Source organism: Larus michahellis, chromosome 1 (assembly GCF_964199755.1).
Source record: "Larus michahellis chromosome 1, bLarMic1.1, whole genome shotgun sequence".
Taxonomy (NCBI): domain Eukaryota; kingdom Metazoa; phylum Chordata; class Aves; order Charadriiformes; family Laridae; genus Larus; species Larus michahellis.
This window is the reverse complement of record NC_133896.1, coordinates 41,043,176-41,059,132: the sequence shown is the minus strand read 5'-3', so window position 1 is coordinate 41,059,132 and position 15,957 is coordinate 41,043,176.

The window sequence follows — 15,957 nt, the reverse complement described above, 5'->3', positions numbered from 1 at the left end:
GAATAAATTAGTTAATTGCATATAATATCACTCTAGACTTAGCTAAAAATTCCAATATAATTGCATACACATAAATGTTTAGTTATCTAGCAATTATAGCATAATTGTTACACTGTTTCTTGCAAAAATGATGTATGGAAGAATGGTTTGGTACTTTCAGCGCCATGACTCTGGCTATATGTGAATTCTCTCTGTTTGGAAGTTTTGAATTCAAAAAGATGACAATTGTTTAACCCACACTGATCTTCATTTTGTTTAAAATTGTTTCCAACATCTAAATCGAGAATGCAAATTACGCTGGTTTTAAGCACATAGTTTAAAAAATCTTACCTCCAAAGCAGGTAGGACAAAGGTGCTCATTTAGAGTTATTTTCTTCAAACTAAATTCACTCCAGTGAACAGCAAATACTTGTGCAACTGTTCCAATGGAAGACATAGTACCTGATAAATTTAAGCAACACCTTCTTACCATAAAAACCACTGAAAAAATACACTTGTTCATACTTTTTCCCTTACGCTCATATCTTCATCTGCTAATGCTACTATATATATATCAAACATGTCTTACACCATCAACATGTCTTGATGTAAAGTGTGCATCTGCAGAGAAAGGTGAACGAATTTGCAATCTTCCAGTTTAAACTCCAGATTTCCCTCTTGTCATAGAGCTGAGGCCAAGAGAATGGGGCTGAGCTCATCAGCATCCTCCTCAGCATCAGAAAACAGCAGTCTGAAAATCCTCAGACGAGGAGGGGATTGAAACAAAGTCTCTCTGGAGCTGGGTGGCTTTTCCCAGTAGGCTTAAACAGAGTAGGATTAAAGGGAGAAAAATGTACCACTGCCTGCAGACATGACATTAAAAGAAAACAGAGAGTCCGTGTTATCAGCTCCTACCAATTAACTGTAACTACATTAGACATTTATTGGATTTGGTTAGTAAACAGTGCAGATAATTTTAAAAAGTTGTGGGAAAACTGTAAAAATTAACCCAAGTTATTAAATCAGATCTAGATGCTGGAGAAATCTTTGGTAGTTTTGGGACACCTGATATTTGACCCAGATCCATTAAGTAGAATTATTACGTTAGAAACTCATCAGAGTATAATCTCTGAGACAGAGTTCTCTCCAGTCACTATCTATAACTACGGCATGGTATCAGGAGTGAAGGCTGAAAAAGAAGAGTGACTTGAGAAGCAGTGGAATAGAAGAGGAATAATCGGGCAATGTGGAGCATGAATTAAAAAATCTAAAGAGGCTGAAACTCTCCAGGACTACAGCAGATGACTGAAAAGGTTCAAGCAAGATAATTGTATCTTTGTGAAGCCAAGGGGAAACCATGAAAAGAAAAATGGAATAAGGCGGGTTTTCTCATTTCAGTATTGCAGAGTATGAGATTAATTTAAGAATCAACAGTTAAATGAGAAAGAGGAAGCTAGTTAACATATTATGTTACTGAAATTTAACAAACATTGTAATCCAAGAAGTGGATTCATGTAGTACATATTCAAGAGACAAATAGACTGTTCTGAAAGCTTTGACAAATCCTTAACCTGAGATTAGACTGAAACAGGCATCATAAAGCTGTCAAAACCTGTAAGAAACGCACAACTAAGGAAAAAAAAAAGAGCATTAGATTTACATCTTGGATTAGATTTAGAAAAAGAATACAATGATGCCAGGATGCATAACAGATTCGACTGTAATGTTAGAGGGGAAAAAACTTCTTGCAGGTATGTCTCAGACCATAGAAATGACCAGAACAAATCAGAAAACTAAAAAGATGACAATAAAAAATCTAATTAGAATAAGAGAGCAAGAAGCATAATGAAAGAAAATATAGACTTTAGAGGAGCTCAGCCTTTCAGCAGAACCACTATATTCAAAGGAAGCTAAAATTTGACATAAAAGGATTCAAACTACCTAAAAGAAAAGATTTAGAAAAAAAGAAGAATTTGTGAGGATAGTGCATGTTTCAGCAGCACCCTTTGGTTTTTCTGAAAATTAGAGAAGTACTCATTCCATATACATCCACTGCTCATAACCAAGTTAATGTGGTATCTAAAAATGCAAGAAAAAAATTTAAAGCATAGCCTTATTTACAGGTGTGGATAGGAGATGTTCAGATAAGTCACAAGAAGAATCCTTTCTAACGAGGGAAGATGAAGGCAAAGCAAAATCTTGAAAAGACAGAATTTGAACTGTTGCAGGAGATGGAGCACATATTGCACGGCTGAAAGAGTATCAGAACCTAAATCTCAGTGAGCAAGGTTATAGTGCAGAGGCAAGAAACTGAGAAGACGGAAAGTAAGAACGACAAAGAAAAAGTAGGACTAAGTGAAACTACAGAAGAGCAAAGGTGTCACAGGAGAATTTAGGGGTGGGGTGCCACTAGGAAAAAGCCATGGCACACCATCCCATAAAATTTAAAATTTATTTACTAACCAGGAGGAGTATTGTGGGTGGGTAGCAATTTTTGTGCACGTGCCATAGAGATACACCTCCACCAGCCAAGGCCTCGGGTCCAGCCGTGAGAGTCACGGCAGCCTCGGGGCAGCAGGACTCCCCATAGCCGGACAAAGTGCCTGAGCCCTGACTGGTCTCCTGGCTTTCACACAGCGCTTCCACGTGGGGCTCAGCCTTCTGCAGTGAGCTGGACTCCTGGGGCGGTCTTCCCATCAAAGGGCTATTGGTTTACCTATTTATTGCTTTCTAACCTAGATGGTCAGCCTAACTTTCCAAAGGCATCCTGGTCTGTTACTCCAGGACTAATACCTTTGACTTTCTCTATATTTAAAGCCAGCAATCTGTTTCTACATGGGTTTCTCTCATCTTCTGATATCCCACCCTAAATGTATTATGAAGATGTAGTGTTCTTAAGAACCTTTTTGTGTTTCTTGGTTTCTTCCCCATGCATGCCTAAACCACTAAAGGTGGGCAGATGTATTTCAGAGGGTCTGGACAAGACTACCCTATAACAATTTGTGCTTGGTTTATTTTCCCTGCACATACCATAATCATCTAATGAGTAAGAGCTGGGCAGGTGTAGTCAATCACTTACGTGATTTGTGATTTCGGGTAGGCTTCAATACATCACACAAAGGAAAAAACATATTTTTAACAAGTCAGGAAGTTATAGAAATAAAAAGCTGACATTGTACTGGCACTTTTAACAAATGGAATTCACATCAGCATGAGATTCAAAAATGCTATACCTATTGCATATAAGAACAAGGAAAATATAAAAGGTACACAGTTTGCATAGAAGTTTTTCTACACGCTGGAAAATACATATTGATTTTGGATTATGATTCCCACTTAGCAGAAGGATGAAGAATAAAAACCACAACCATTACAAATTTGATTTCATGTAAAAATCAATATTTGCAAGATATGACACATGAGCCACCATAATGACATAAGAAACAAGTTTTAACACTTTGCAAAGGTTTATTATTTTAGTCATAGTCCAAGACAGGCACTGTGAAATGGGAAAAAAACTATAAAAATAATTTGAAGGATTCCTAAATGCCTGCTCTGCTAGCTCAGATCTGCACTTGGTCCTGGTAAGTTATAGGAGTGTACCTCTGGAATTTAAATTCTCACTGGCCTGATATTATTTAGAAGAGGAAAGGAAAGATTTAGACCAGTCTACCTCATTATACAACTGGTGCTATTAAAAGTAGAAGTACTGTGAATTCCTTTTTAGCATAATGAAAACAACAAACAGAAAGGTCGAATAGGTTAAACATGTCATGACGCAGCCATCTGACAGTGTGCATTCATACATTCATACACCTAAAATATGGAGCTTTTTCCTATGAAGCCAGACCTTTTTGTTAAAGTGTTTAGACACCAGTGCCTGATCTAAGAGTAAAACAGGAAGAACAGAGCCAAGGTGAAGAAGTTTGGCAGAAGAGCAGCATGTGGACTAGGCGTTACCGAGGGAAAGGTCTAAGACGAGCACTGCAGGGACCAAGCACAGCTCTGTACAGGCTTAAATACATGCAACATCTCAGAGATCTCAAAGACATAAGGTACCAGCTCAGAGACTGGCTGAAAATACAGGTGCATATTGTATTATGTATTATGTATACGTTGTATAGTTATTACCTGTGTACACGTTTTTCCCCTGGAAGGGGGAGTTGTGAGAGTATGTGCTCCTTAAGAAGCTCCAAGTATTTTGATTTGAAGAAGTCCTGCAGCCTGGAAGGCTGGGATACCAATATCTCTTCCAGCCTCACAAGGGCCACTCTCACTTACACGTAAGTCTATTCATCAAAACAGCATTAAACTTGCAGACCTCAGTTATCACTCCCCAAGAACCTTTTTCTGACTGCATCATCTTCTTGTGTGATGGTGGTTATACTGATGTGTAGCCTGATGGGTGACCTGGCCTTGTGCAGAACTTCTAGTCTGTGCCTTTCTTGTTCACCACACCAGAATTAGGAAGTCAGATTAATACTTCTGAAGAGAGAGCAGAATTGCTTTTAATTTTCAATTTAAATTCCTGCCTCTTAATAAGGTGTATATGTAAATTATGTTTGTAATATTAAAACATCATAAAAATGTAATAAGTAGGGTTTTTTTCTAATTGTCTGCACCATAGTCATTTTTTAACAATGAATATAAAATCAAAGACATTAAAAATGAACTATAATTATTTTATTGCAACTGCAACAGAGGAATTCAAGAGACTGAAAATATACACAAACAATATATGGAGCAGAAATGCAGATCCCTGACATAATTGTCAGGCTGCATGAAAATGGAACTGGAGGCACGCACCACAAGTATAAAACCCTGACAGCACCCATGGCATGAGAACATCATCCCTAGGAATTTTGTCTTCACAGCACACCACCTTCTGCAGATGAGGGTAGGCAGAAAAAAGGTGACATGAACGGACAAAATGCAGAGAAAGGCTGCCAGAAGAGCAAAGGCGAAACTTCTTATTTGCTCGGTTGCTCTGGCCAGAGTCCCGCACATCTAGCTCTGAGAACTTTGCGAGAGACCTAAAAGTCTAATTTTCTCCCTCAGAATTTGTGAACCTTCAACCACTACTTGCTAAATGAGGTACTTAAGGTCACCCCAGAGAAGGCTGCCTTTCCCGAGCGCACATCGAGGGTGCTGAAAAGACTGATGTTTCTAAAACTAAAAGCTAAGCACAGAGTAAGCTGTACATCACGTCCTTTACTGCTGAATTATTTCTGAGTAGTAATGAACTCAAAGTTGAAGAGGTCAAAGTTTGGGAAACTCCAAATAGCTTAAATTATCTGCTGACAAGTGCGGTTTTACTTAAAGTGCAAGCAAGGGTACTATATACAACACAGGACCTATACAGGGCCTTCACCTTTTATACACTGTAATTTCCTGAAAGCAAGGACCATTCAAATATCCATACACAAGGTGGGTTCTTAAAATCTTTTTAAAAGTTCCATTGTTAGGTCTAAAATTGTTCGGAAATGTTTTTCCTTTAAGCAATTTCTAATGGCTGTCACTATGATTTAAAGTCTTCTACAGAATCTCTCACATAAGGTATGGCTGCCTAAATTACTTTGGACCTAATTTTAGATAAACTGCTATAGCAAGTGTTGAATAAATGCATGAGTAAGCAAAGAAAAGCAAAACAGATATTTAACATTTGTGACTGGTGTTATCTTTCCAGAGTATTTGAATATAAGTAGTTTAGGTCTGTTAATTAGGTTCCACACAAAAAATTCATGTTCAAAGACATTACATTGCATTCATCATCTCCCTAAAAGGCTTGTCATTGCATTACCACTGGCTAAAAAAACAATCTAATGCAGATCAATGCCAGATGCATTTCTCTATAAGACACTTTCTCATCCCTTGGCAGAGTAACGGCAAGTATGAGTGGAACTCTCAGGTCGAACATACATTTAAACCAAGATTATTTTGCTGGGGGGAAAAAAGAAAAAAGAAAAAGCACTCAAATAAAAAAGGTGTTGTCTTAAAAAAAAATGATTACTCTGAAGTGATATATATTGAAATTGGACCTATGAGGTGTTCTTCTGTGTTGGTCTTTCTGTTAATAAAACTTTGAGGAGATTGTTCCGTGATAGCTCTGGTTTTCTGTGTGTTGTGTTAACTTAAAAAAAAAATAATAATGCGACAACAATAAAATGTTCTGGTATTAAATCTTTTAATTTGAGGAAGGAGAGGAAGAACCAAGACAGTGCACAGAAACATTGAACTGTGAGGTTTTTGCACACTCACAGGTTTCCTGAACTGTCACCCTGAGTTAGTTATCAAGTATTCAGCCTATGCTCCTGTGGCATAGAAGAAGTATGTTCCTAGACCAAGCACGTATACTATAATGAGTGACTATAAAGCACTCTTTGCTTTAGTTACAGGGTCACAGATAGATATTATTCCCCTTATTTTCATTGTCAGTTTAATTTCACCCTTTATTTTATCCAGTCAGCACCATAAGAATCACATCATTTGTACTGGAAATCACACAACATCCAACTTTATCTAACTTTTGCCAACCACTGAAAATTGGTTTTTAGAGCTATCATTCTGCTTGGCCAAATCCCTTTAAAATCAATGGGATTTTCAGAGCAGAGTGACTGACAGATGGGGTCCCTAATCAATAGGGAGGGCAAATTTCGAATACAGATTAAAGAAACAAACGTCATAGGTCACAAGATGAACAATATTAAATACTCTATAGCAGGCATTTCTTTTCATGTATCAAATGTACCTAAAAAATCAATTAAAAGAAAAAAACATGCCTTCTATAAATAAGCAACAGCTGCATTTACTGTCTAAGCCATGTCTCTCATTTGGCTGAACTGAACTGCAGTTCAGCTCACATTGTACAGACACGGATGGGTCGCGATGCTGACACAAACCTCACCTTGTAACTCCTTGTCATGAGCTGGTTTCTGATTGTTATCAATTTAAGCCTCCCGAAAGCTGCTGTGATGCTGGTCACCAGTGGCAGCTCCGCATCAGCAAGGCTGGGGAAAGACGTGCCTGTGGCTTTCCAACCTGTCTGGCGATGAGAGCAGTGTATGAGGAGGGAGGTGGTTCAGCAGGGGAGAAGTAAGCTCTGCACTGGGAAGACAGGCATCATCCACACCTTGTTGTCACAGTGCCTCTGGGAATACCCTAATGACAAATGGTGTCCCAGCAACACTGTCCCTCATTTGGAGTGTCCTCCTGGGTTTCCTGAGTGCAGTCCCGCAGGGATGCAACAGAAAGGCTCTCACTGGCAGGTTACCTTCAATAATGTGGATAGCCTGCATCAGCAACAACCCTGCTTGGGGCAGCTGAGCTCAGGAAACCCATACTCCGCAGTGCCATGGGGAATGTCATGCCCCAGTGACCCACTCATGGATGCCATGGGGCTATTAGGGTTGTACTCAAACTCATCAGGCCCTAATCAAGGTTCCTCTGCAGTCTCCCAGCTTGAAAAACTATTGCTGTTCTTACACATATTGAAAAATACAAAATAGACCACCTTGTAACCATCCAGGTGGGAATTCCCATACCACTGGAATGGGAATGGAGGTCATAGAATCATAGAATCATAGGGTTGGAAGGGACCTCTGGAGATCACCTAGTCCAACCCCCTGCCACAGCAGGGTTACCTAGGGCAGATTGCACAGGAACGCGTCCAGGCAGGTTTTGAATGTCTCCAGAGACGGAGACTCCACCACCTCTCTGGGCAGCCTGTGCCAGTGCTCTGCCACCCTCAAAGAAGTTCCTCCTCATGTTTAGATGGAACTTCCTATGCTCAAGTTTGTGCCCATTACCTCTTGTCCTGTCCCTGGGCACCACTGAAAAGATCCTGGCCCCATCCCCCACCCTTTAAGTATTTATAAGCATTGATAAGGTCCCCCCTCAGCCGTCTTTTTTCCAGACTGAAGAGACCCAAATCCCTCAGCCTTTCTTCATAAGAGAGGTGTTTGAGTCCCCTAATCATCTTGGTAGCTCTCTGCTGCACCCTCTCCACCAGTTCCCTGTCCCTCTTGAACCGGGGAGCCCAGAACTGGACACAGTACTCCAGGTGCGGCCTCACCAAGGCAGAGTAGAGGGGGAGGATGACCTCCCTCGACCTGCTGGCCACACTCTTCTGGATGCAGCCCAGGATGCCATTGGCCTTCTTGGCCATGAGGGCACATTGCTGGCTCATGGTCATCCTGTTGTCCACCAGGACTCCCAGGTCTCTTTCAGCTGAGCTGTTCTCCAGCAGGTCAGCCCCCAACCTGTACTGGTGCATGGGGTTATTCCTCCCCAGGTGCAGCACCCTACACTTGCCCTTATTGAATTTCATATGGTTCCTCTTTGCCCAGATCTCCAGCCTGCCCAGGTCTCTCTGTATGGTGGCACAGCCTTCCGGTGTGTCAGCCAACCCCCGCAGCTTTGTGTCATCAGCAAACTTGCTGAGGGTGCACTCTATCCCCTCATCCAGGTCATTGATGAATATATTGAAGAGGACTGGACCCAGTACTGACCCCTGGGGAACACCACTCATCACTGACCTCCAACTAGACTCTGTGCCCCTAATCACTACCCTCTGAGCTCTGTCTTTCAACCAGTTATCTATCCACCTTACTGTCCATTCATCAAGCTCACTCTTCCTAAGCTTCCCTATGAGGATGCTGTGGGAGACCGTGTCGAACGCCTTGCTTAAGTCAAGGTCACACCACTGGGTGATCAGTGATGCGCAGCTTGTTTTTTACAAGTAGGAAGATGCCAATTTTGCAAACAGCAGCCTATTTTCTTTGATCTTTTTATTAATAAAACATTTAAGTCAATGAGGAATATTACCTTTCACACATATACGTATTTATCATGGGTGTTTCTAATGGACAAGAAAGCACACCTTCTGGGTACATTACATCTCTGCACTATTTCCCAAAGATGTATGAGGTTGTATAAATGTTGTTTAGCCACACGAAAGCTCCAGTTACCGCAATCGTTGACTTGTGGATTCCAGGCTGCTGTGCCATGATCTGTAGTAACCACTTTTTCCAAGCTCTGGAGAGACAGCACTACCAACCTCTGGACCAAGGTGAAGTCTCTCTGCCAGACTGATACAAACTCCTGACAGTACAATCAAAGTGGCCTTTCGCTTCTTGTAAACGGTTTCCATGTGAGTTGGAATAACCCCATGATCCCACCAGGGAAGCAAGTGATGTGCCTACATATAGGTGTAGCCTTCAGAGGTGTGGATGCAGGTGCAGTGCCCCTGGCTGTGCAGCCAAACCCCGGGAATTTCAGAGAACATCCCACCCCAGACTGTGACTGGGGGGCAGCTGAAGCAGCTGGGGCTTTCACCTTGACTAAGCTTTGGAGCAAGTTATAAGAGCAACAGAGACAGCTGGCACGTGCTTTTTATGGAGTTGTATGGTAGGTATATGCAAGGATTGCACATGGAAGAGGCAAGGAGGATGAAAGATAAGTTCTATGGCAAGGCTTGTGGAGAAGAGGCATCCTAAAGTGCACTCCTGGATGTAAGCATGACTTAAGTTTTCCACAAGCATGCTGGCAGCCTGCAGTGCAGGTGCTGCCAGGGATTCTCACACCTGGTGCTCTCTAGGAGAGGCCTCAGGGAATAGCATAGGACAGCATGGTGTCTGTGGCCAAACCCACCTGCGTGGGAGCTGTGCTCCAGCAGATTAAGGCGCTTCATCAGAATGGGTTTGTGTCACAGAACATTTCACTCTCAGCATAGCCATAGGGAGCACGCCATAATGAGCACTCATATAAGGAAAGACTTTCTCTGACAAGCTGGTCAGATCCCCCTTGGGTGATTGGGGTCTGATTCATCACTCTCTGCTGCTCTACCTTTGTAACAGAACAGATTTAATTTAAAACAACTTAATTCCATGTGGAAAAGCAGCGCAATACAGAAATAAATCAAGTGCTCTGTATTTACATAAAGACCAATACCCTCAGCCAACAAGAACTGGAGTGGTTCTGCTGAAGTCAATGGAGTTGTACTGATTTACACTAGCTCAAGATCTGCTCTAATATTTTAGAAATAATGGTCTAAAGCCTCAGATAATGTATGCCAGAACAACTCCATCAAATTTGTACATCGACTGAGGATCTGACCTTTTATTGAAATAAGTATGCTAGAATTCCCCTTTGGTTTGTTTAAAACATTGAAAAACAGTAACCAGGTTGTTGATTGGTATGCTACCAACCCAGAGGCACAGTAGTTCAGATGCTGCATGCTATGTGGCTGCAGTTTGTATATGTTTGCACCCAGCAACACAGCAGAAGTATTTCAGAGCAGTGACAGAATGGGTAGTAAGGAAGTAAACCTGCCCTATGGCAATCCCTCATCATGCATCTCTCACTTTGCTAAATTTCAGATTGAATACTGCATATGGATTTTGCCCTCTGGAGCATGAGGACCCATTTTCTTTTTTTTTTTTTTTCTTTTTCTTTAGCTTCCATAAGTATTTCTTATGGCTCAGGTGCTTAATAAAGGACAGGGAAAAAGAAACGTGCAAATATGAAATTCAAGGTTCAGTGAATTTCATAAGCTTTTGGCATTTTTTGAGGTCTCTTGGCATAGCTTAGTTGCTGAGCAGAAGATACTTCAAGTCATCGGCAGAAGCACACACAGTTTTTCAAAGTCTGTAGGTGAGCTACCGTTGCTCAGAGATGGGAAAACTAAGTGTCGAACATCCAGCCCATTTTTCTCCACTCCTTAAATCTCCATGTGTTATGATGACTGTTATTACTGAATTAGTGCACAGCCTCTAACAATGCATTAGACACTTTACAGAAATTCTAGCCTTGTTCAGAAATAGCGTACAATCTAAGGCACACTCCCTGTAAATGCTCGTGGATGCGGATAAATTCAGATGACTAAGTTCACTTCTTTTGAACTCAATAGGAGTACTTAGGTGAGCAAATTAACTCAAAAATTAAAGGTCTTTGCAATGTTAAATTTTGAATTTAATCTCAAAAGTGAAATGTTGACCTCTTAAAGTCATATAAAGGACTGGGAACATTGAATTTGGTGGTAATTTTACCCCAATGGCAACACATGGGAAGGTCCAGGTGGAGAAAATGCTGAATAAAATACATGAAGAAGACAAGGTAAATTCAGTTTGGGCGCATGATTGTTATGATGGTCCAGTCAAATCCAGTTAAACGTTCCATTGTTGTTTTTCTTCTTAAGGAAATATGCATTACAGCAAAATAAGAGGAGAAGATAAAGAAGCCAGAAGAATCCACAGTAAGGTCTCTTCTGTGTCCACCATATAATACAAGGATTTCTAAGATGACCTGCAATCCGTGAGGTGTCAATGCCACTCGAGTCAGTGCAGGGAAGCAATTCTAAGGATAAGGAGACATCACTAAAGTGACTTAATCACGAGTAATTACAGAAACAACCTTGCTTATGCATGTCAGGGAAATCTGAATCACTCTACCAGCTTCAGTCAAACTACTGATTAAGCAAGAAAGGAGCAACCTGCTGGATCAAAACCTTTTAATTTTTTCATGGTTTTATGGGATACATTTGAATGATTGTTTTCTTACTTAAAATCTTAAACACATTTGAAGCCAGGGTTGATTGAACAGAACTGGAAGATGGTTTTGGTTTTGGAAGAATTAGTAACACAGACCATATTTTGATCCCATAAAATTTGAGAAGCTTAGAAAACTGTCTCTAGTGCCTTTGTTTTGTTCTCAGGAGAAGAAATAGACAAGGCATTAAAATCTCTGAAACTGGTGAATGCCTGTCTTGTCTTTCACAGTTAGACTCAACTTGGCATGTCTACACTTCATGCTTGAGTATAAGCTGGCAGTAATTTTATCTATATTGTACCTGTATAATGCAAAATTATGATTGCTGCATGCTGCATTCCAATTTACCTTGATTGAGTAAGACACAACATATGGCCATATTATGTATTAACTGCTGTAAAGTGATACTGCTGGGAAGGTACCTTGCATGGAAAATGTTAGTCTCCCAGCACAAAGATCCAGCGCACCACAAGCCATATCAAATACCTTATGCCTGATGCTTTGACATACTGATGGATTTTGGTACCAGCTTGCAATCCATCTGCTAATCAATCCATATTAGCAATGAGAGGTGTCTATAGTAGGTTCTATTATATACTACAGAGGGTCACAGTGGTGGGAAAAGAAAGCTTCAAAAAGGTAAAAGGAGAGTTAGGAACAACAAAGTTGCTGTGATATGCGCATTTTCTAGGTACTCCATTCTCTGCCTTTTTTGTCTTTTAACTGTGCTTGTGTCTATATTTTTCTTTCTTTTCACTCTCTGGTTGGTGTTATCTTAGGTTTAATTTCATTGTTTCTCTCTGCTCTTTGCTGCCCAAGTAGATTGTAAATCAGAAGACGGCTATGCTGAACTCTTACACTCTTTAAACCCACAGGACACTAAGTGCAGTTTTTCAATTACAAATACATTGGGATAGGCTCCAGCCTTGAGTCCAGTCCCACTGTAACTACTTTTGACAAGAGAAATTTGCTGTTAATAGCAGGAATATGCTCCTAATAACTTTCTAGAAGCATGTTGCTGACACTGACAAGTCCTCGATCTAGAGACCTTACGTTTTCCGACCATTAACAGAAGGCTTGAGCCTGAAAGACCATGCTTTTCCCTGATTGAACTGTTAGGAGAGACAGTCCCGTGAATCATGCCTTAGCACAGCTGTACCGTGCTGTCTGACTTTGTGCTGCGCACAGGAATGCTTTTCTCCCTTCCCCTCCCACCCCATCCAAAAATCCCTAGCTGTGTATGAACTAATGCCCCCAAAACCTACAGTTCTGTCGAAGTGCAGAAGGAAAATAGAAGGGGAAAAAAAATAATTAATCGATATACCGAAATCAAAAAGTAAACCATTCCCTTTGTTCTCAGTTCTGTGGGTGCAGGTGTACCTATTAGAAGATAATCCCCAATTGTTCCCTTCTTTGACAGGCTGATATGTGTGAGGATTTAGACTGTAGAGAATGAAAATGTCACACATACCTTTAGGCTTTTTCTGTATAGCTGAGTTTGATGTGATTTGATGGCTCAGAGGGCTGGTTTAGAATTATCATAGTCATGTTCAATACCTGACCTCCCAAGGACTTGCTGGTGGCCCAAAAGCACAAAGTATGCTGTATGCTCTCTCTTTTACTGCTGCCTGTCACCATGTAACTAGTAGAAAAAAATTATATTTGAAGATTTTTAAGGAAGAGTTTATTTGCTTATGATTTTGATATTTATTAAATGTCAACAAGAAATAAAAACAAAAGAATTAGAACTTTATTTGTAAGAAAAAAAGGAAATTTCTTATTGATTCTCATCTTAGATGACTGGTTTACATTGATATGCACAGACATGTCAATTTTTGTTCTTAATGAGCATGACCTACAGTTTACTTCGAGTTAGACAAGTATTCTTCCTAGGACAAAAAAGTAACGGTCATTGCTTTACCCAGTTCTAGTTTACTACATTTAAGATAAGTCTCTCATACATGACTAGTAAAAAAATACATCCTTTACTCTAATGAACCCTGACTTTGCGTGTAATTATAACTGTCCAGATTTTGAATCTTATTCATATCATGCCTCTAGCATAAACCAGAGCTCCAGTCCTGCAAACATATGCCCATGCCTCACTTTACGTAACCTTACATATGCCTAAATTTACACAGCTAATCTGTGCCACTGAACACAATTTTTCTGAGAGAAAAATTAAATGTATTCATCAGTATTTTGGGGACCAGGGATTCCTAAGAATCAGTCTAAGAATAAATTCAACAGTGAATGTAAGATATCTAAAAAGTGGAACAGTATGTTTTAGAAAAGCATGCCTGAGCTATTGTGCAAAAGACAGACTCACAGAATCTTATCTCACAAAACATTGCTGACAAAGATCATCCAACAACATTAGGTGGAGGAGTCTGCAGGGATGAAATGCTGTGATTACAAAAAGAAGAAGAGGGGACAAAGAAAAAGATGGGACAAATCAAATGTGTTATGTTTGGCAAATTGTTTGGAAGCAAGCCATCTTTTTCTTACTGTCACTGCTGGAATAAATGCAAGATGCTTTCATCTGTAACGGTGTTTTCAAGTCTGCAAAAAAACATTTCCCCACACAGTTGCCAAAATTATCACTTAGGAAGGAAATTGGGGAAACAGCAATAGCACAATTATAACTGTTCACTCTGCACTGACAAATAACAACTATCTAATTGCCATCACTGAGTTTGAACAGAGCGGAGGCTTTTTAAACAAAGAGGGCCAGCTTCGTCACCGGTGAATGCTGGCCTTGCAAGCCTACTTGCCATTCTCCACTCCTCTCCCTAGGGCCGTAGTCAGATGATTTATTTATGCACAGCTTGTTTGCACAACTGGAGGTGCTGAGCTGTGAAAAATTACAGATAAACATTTGGGGGTTTAAATTATGGACATCTCCTCTAAGGTACCTTAGACAAAGTTAACTTTGTGTGAACCGATTTTCAAAGCTTCAGAGAGATTCTGCTGAGTGTCTGAGGGCATCACATGTTTTCGTCTGATTTCTGCCTTCAAAATTTTTTTGTGTTTCGGACAACAAATTGTCTTCTTCCAAGACAGTGTACCTGGAGTGACACATTCTCCCCCAAAGTTTATTACCTCCCCTCAGGTAAGCAGTAGCCAAAAGTTTTTAGCATCCAAAGGTTATTTGGGGATTAGTATGAAAAAAATATTTCTCTCTCAGACAAATCCTAAAAGACACCTATCCACGCAATAGAAGTCATTGTTTCTGAGCATTCTTCAGGAACTGATACATTGATCTTATTTTTTCAAAAAAATCTGCCTTTTTCAGCAGTCAGTACTATTATGGTCATTGCTTTCAGGAACCACCCACCCCACAAAAAAGCAAACAAAAGAATGTGCTGAATGTGTCTCATCATTTAAAAGAGTAAAACATTTTTGTGGATGGGTTCACATCTATTTCCAGGTATTAGAGGTTTTAGAGCCTGCTCATCATCCCTGCTTTCTTTTCTGTCCAAGGTGAGCAGTGATAATGAGAAGTCTTCAAAAAATTGTTAAACAAAATGCTTGAAATTTCTTAGAAAAAAAAAAAAAGAAAAATTTCACAGTGCTCATAAAGTGACTTTGATTTGAATATTTAATTATGAATTTAGTGATTAAGGTTTGGGTCCCATTCATTCTGACAATACTCACTTTCCCCTCCGCATTCTCTTAGATCATGCAATGTTTCACACTTAACAATGAAAATTTTACTGCACAGCACATTAAGTTGCTTATTTTCTATTAAGTGGTACTGCTTCTCTTTCAGCTGTGAAATGTTACACTCTATTTCCTCACACGGATGGAGTAGATGCCGCTAGGAGGAAAATATTGACTCTTATCTCTGCAAATATGTTTCAAAATATTGTGCCTTTGACAAACATACAGCTGAACCGAATTCATATTTCTGATAGAGAAAGCTACAACAATGCCACAAATGTTTACTAAAATTGGAAGTTTTACTCTTACACTTGTGCATAATATGCACTGTAAAATGGTTGCAAAACTGGGCCTAAAAGCTTATACATTTGGAAAGATTGCCCTGTTCTACCATCAAGGTGCATAAGGGTCAGACCAAACAAACTTATTGTTTGCTAAACACCTGAGAAAGCCAATTGACTGTGCAATGGGAGAGAAACTATAATTAGATGTATCATGACTGTTGTATGGCTCAGTAAAAAAGTGCATAGACAACAGTTTAACACATTTCCTGGAAATTATATCGAATAGTACTAAATTAATTTAGTCCTTAGTTTGTAAATGTATCAGTCAAAAGTAGCCCCAAGGTGAAATCATACTTTTGGCTACTGCTTCCTGACTGATTCTGTAATGACACAATTGGATACAGCGATATCAAAATTTGGTCTTGCCAGACATCCAATGTGTACTTGGCATATCCAAAATATCTGGAGGTATCTACATGGCTTAGAT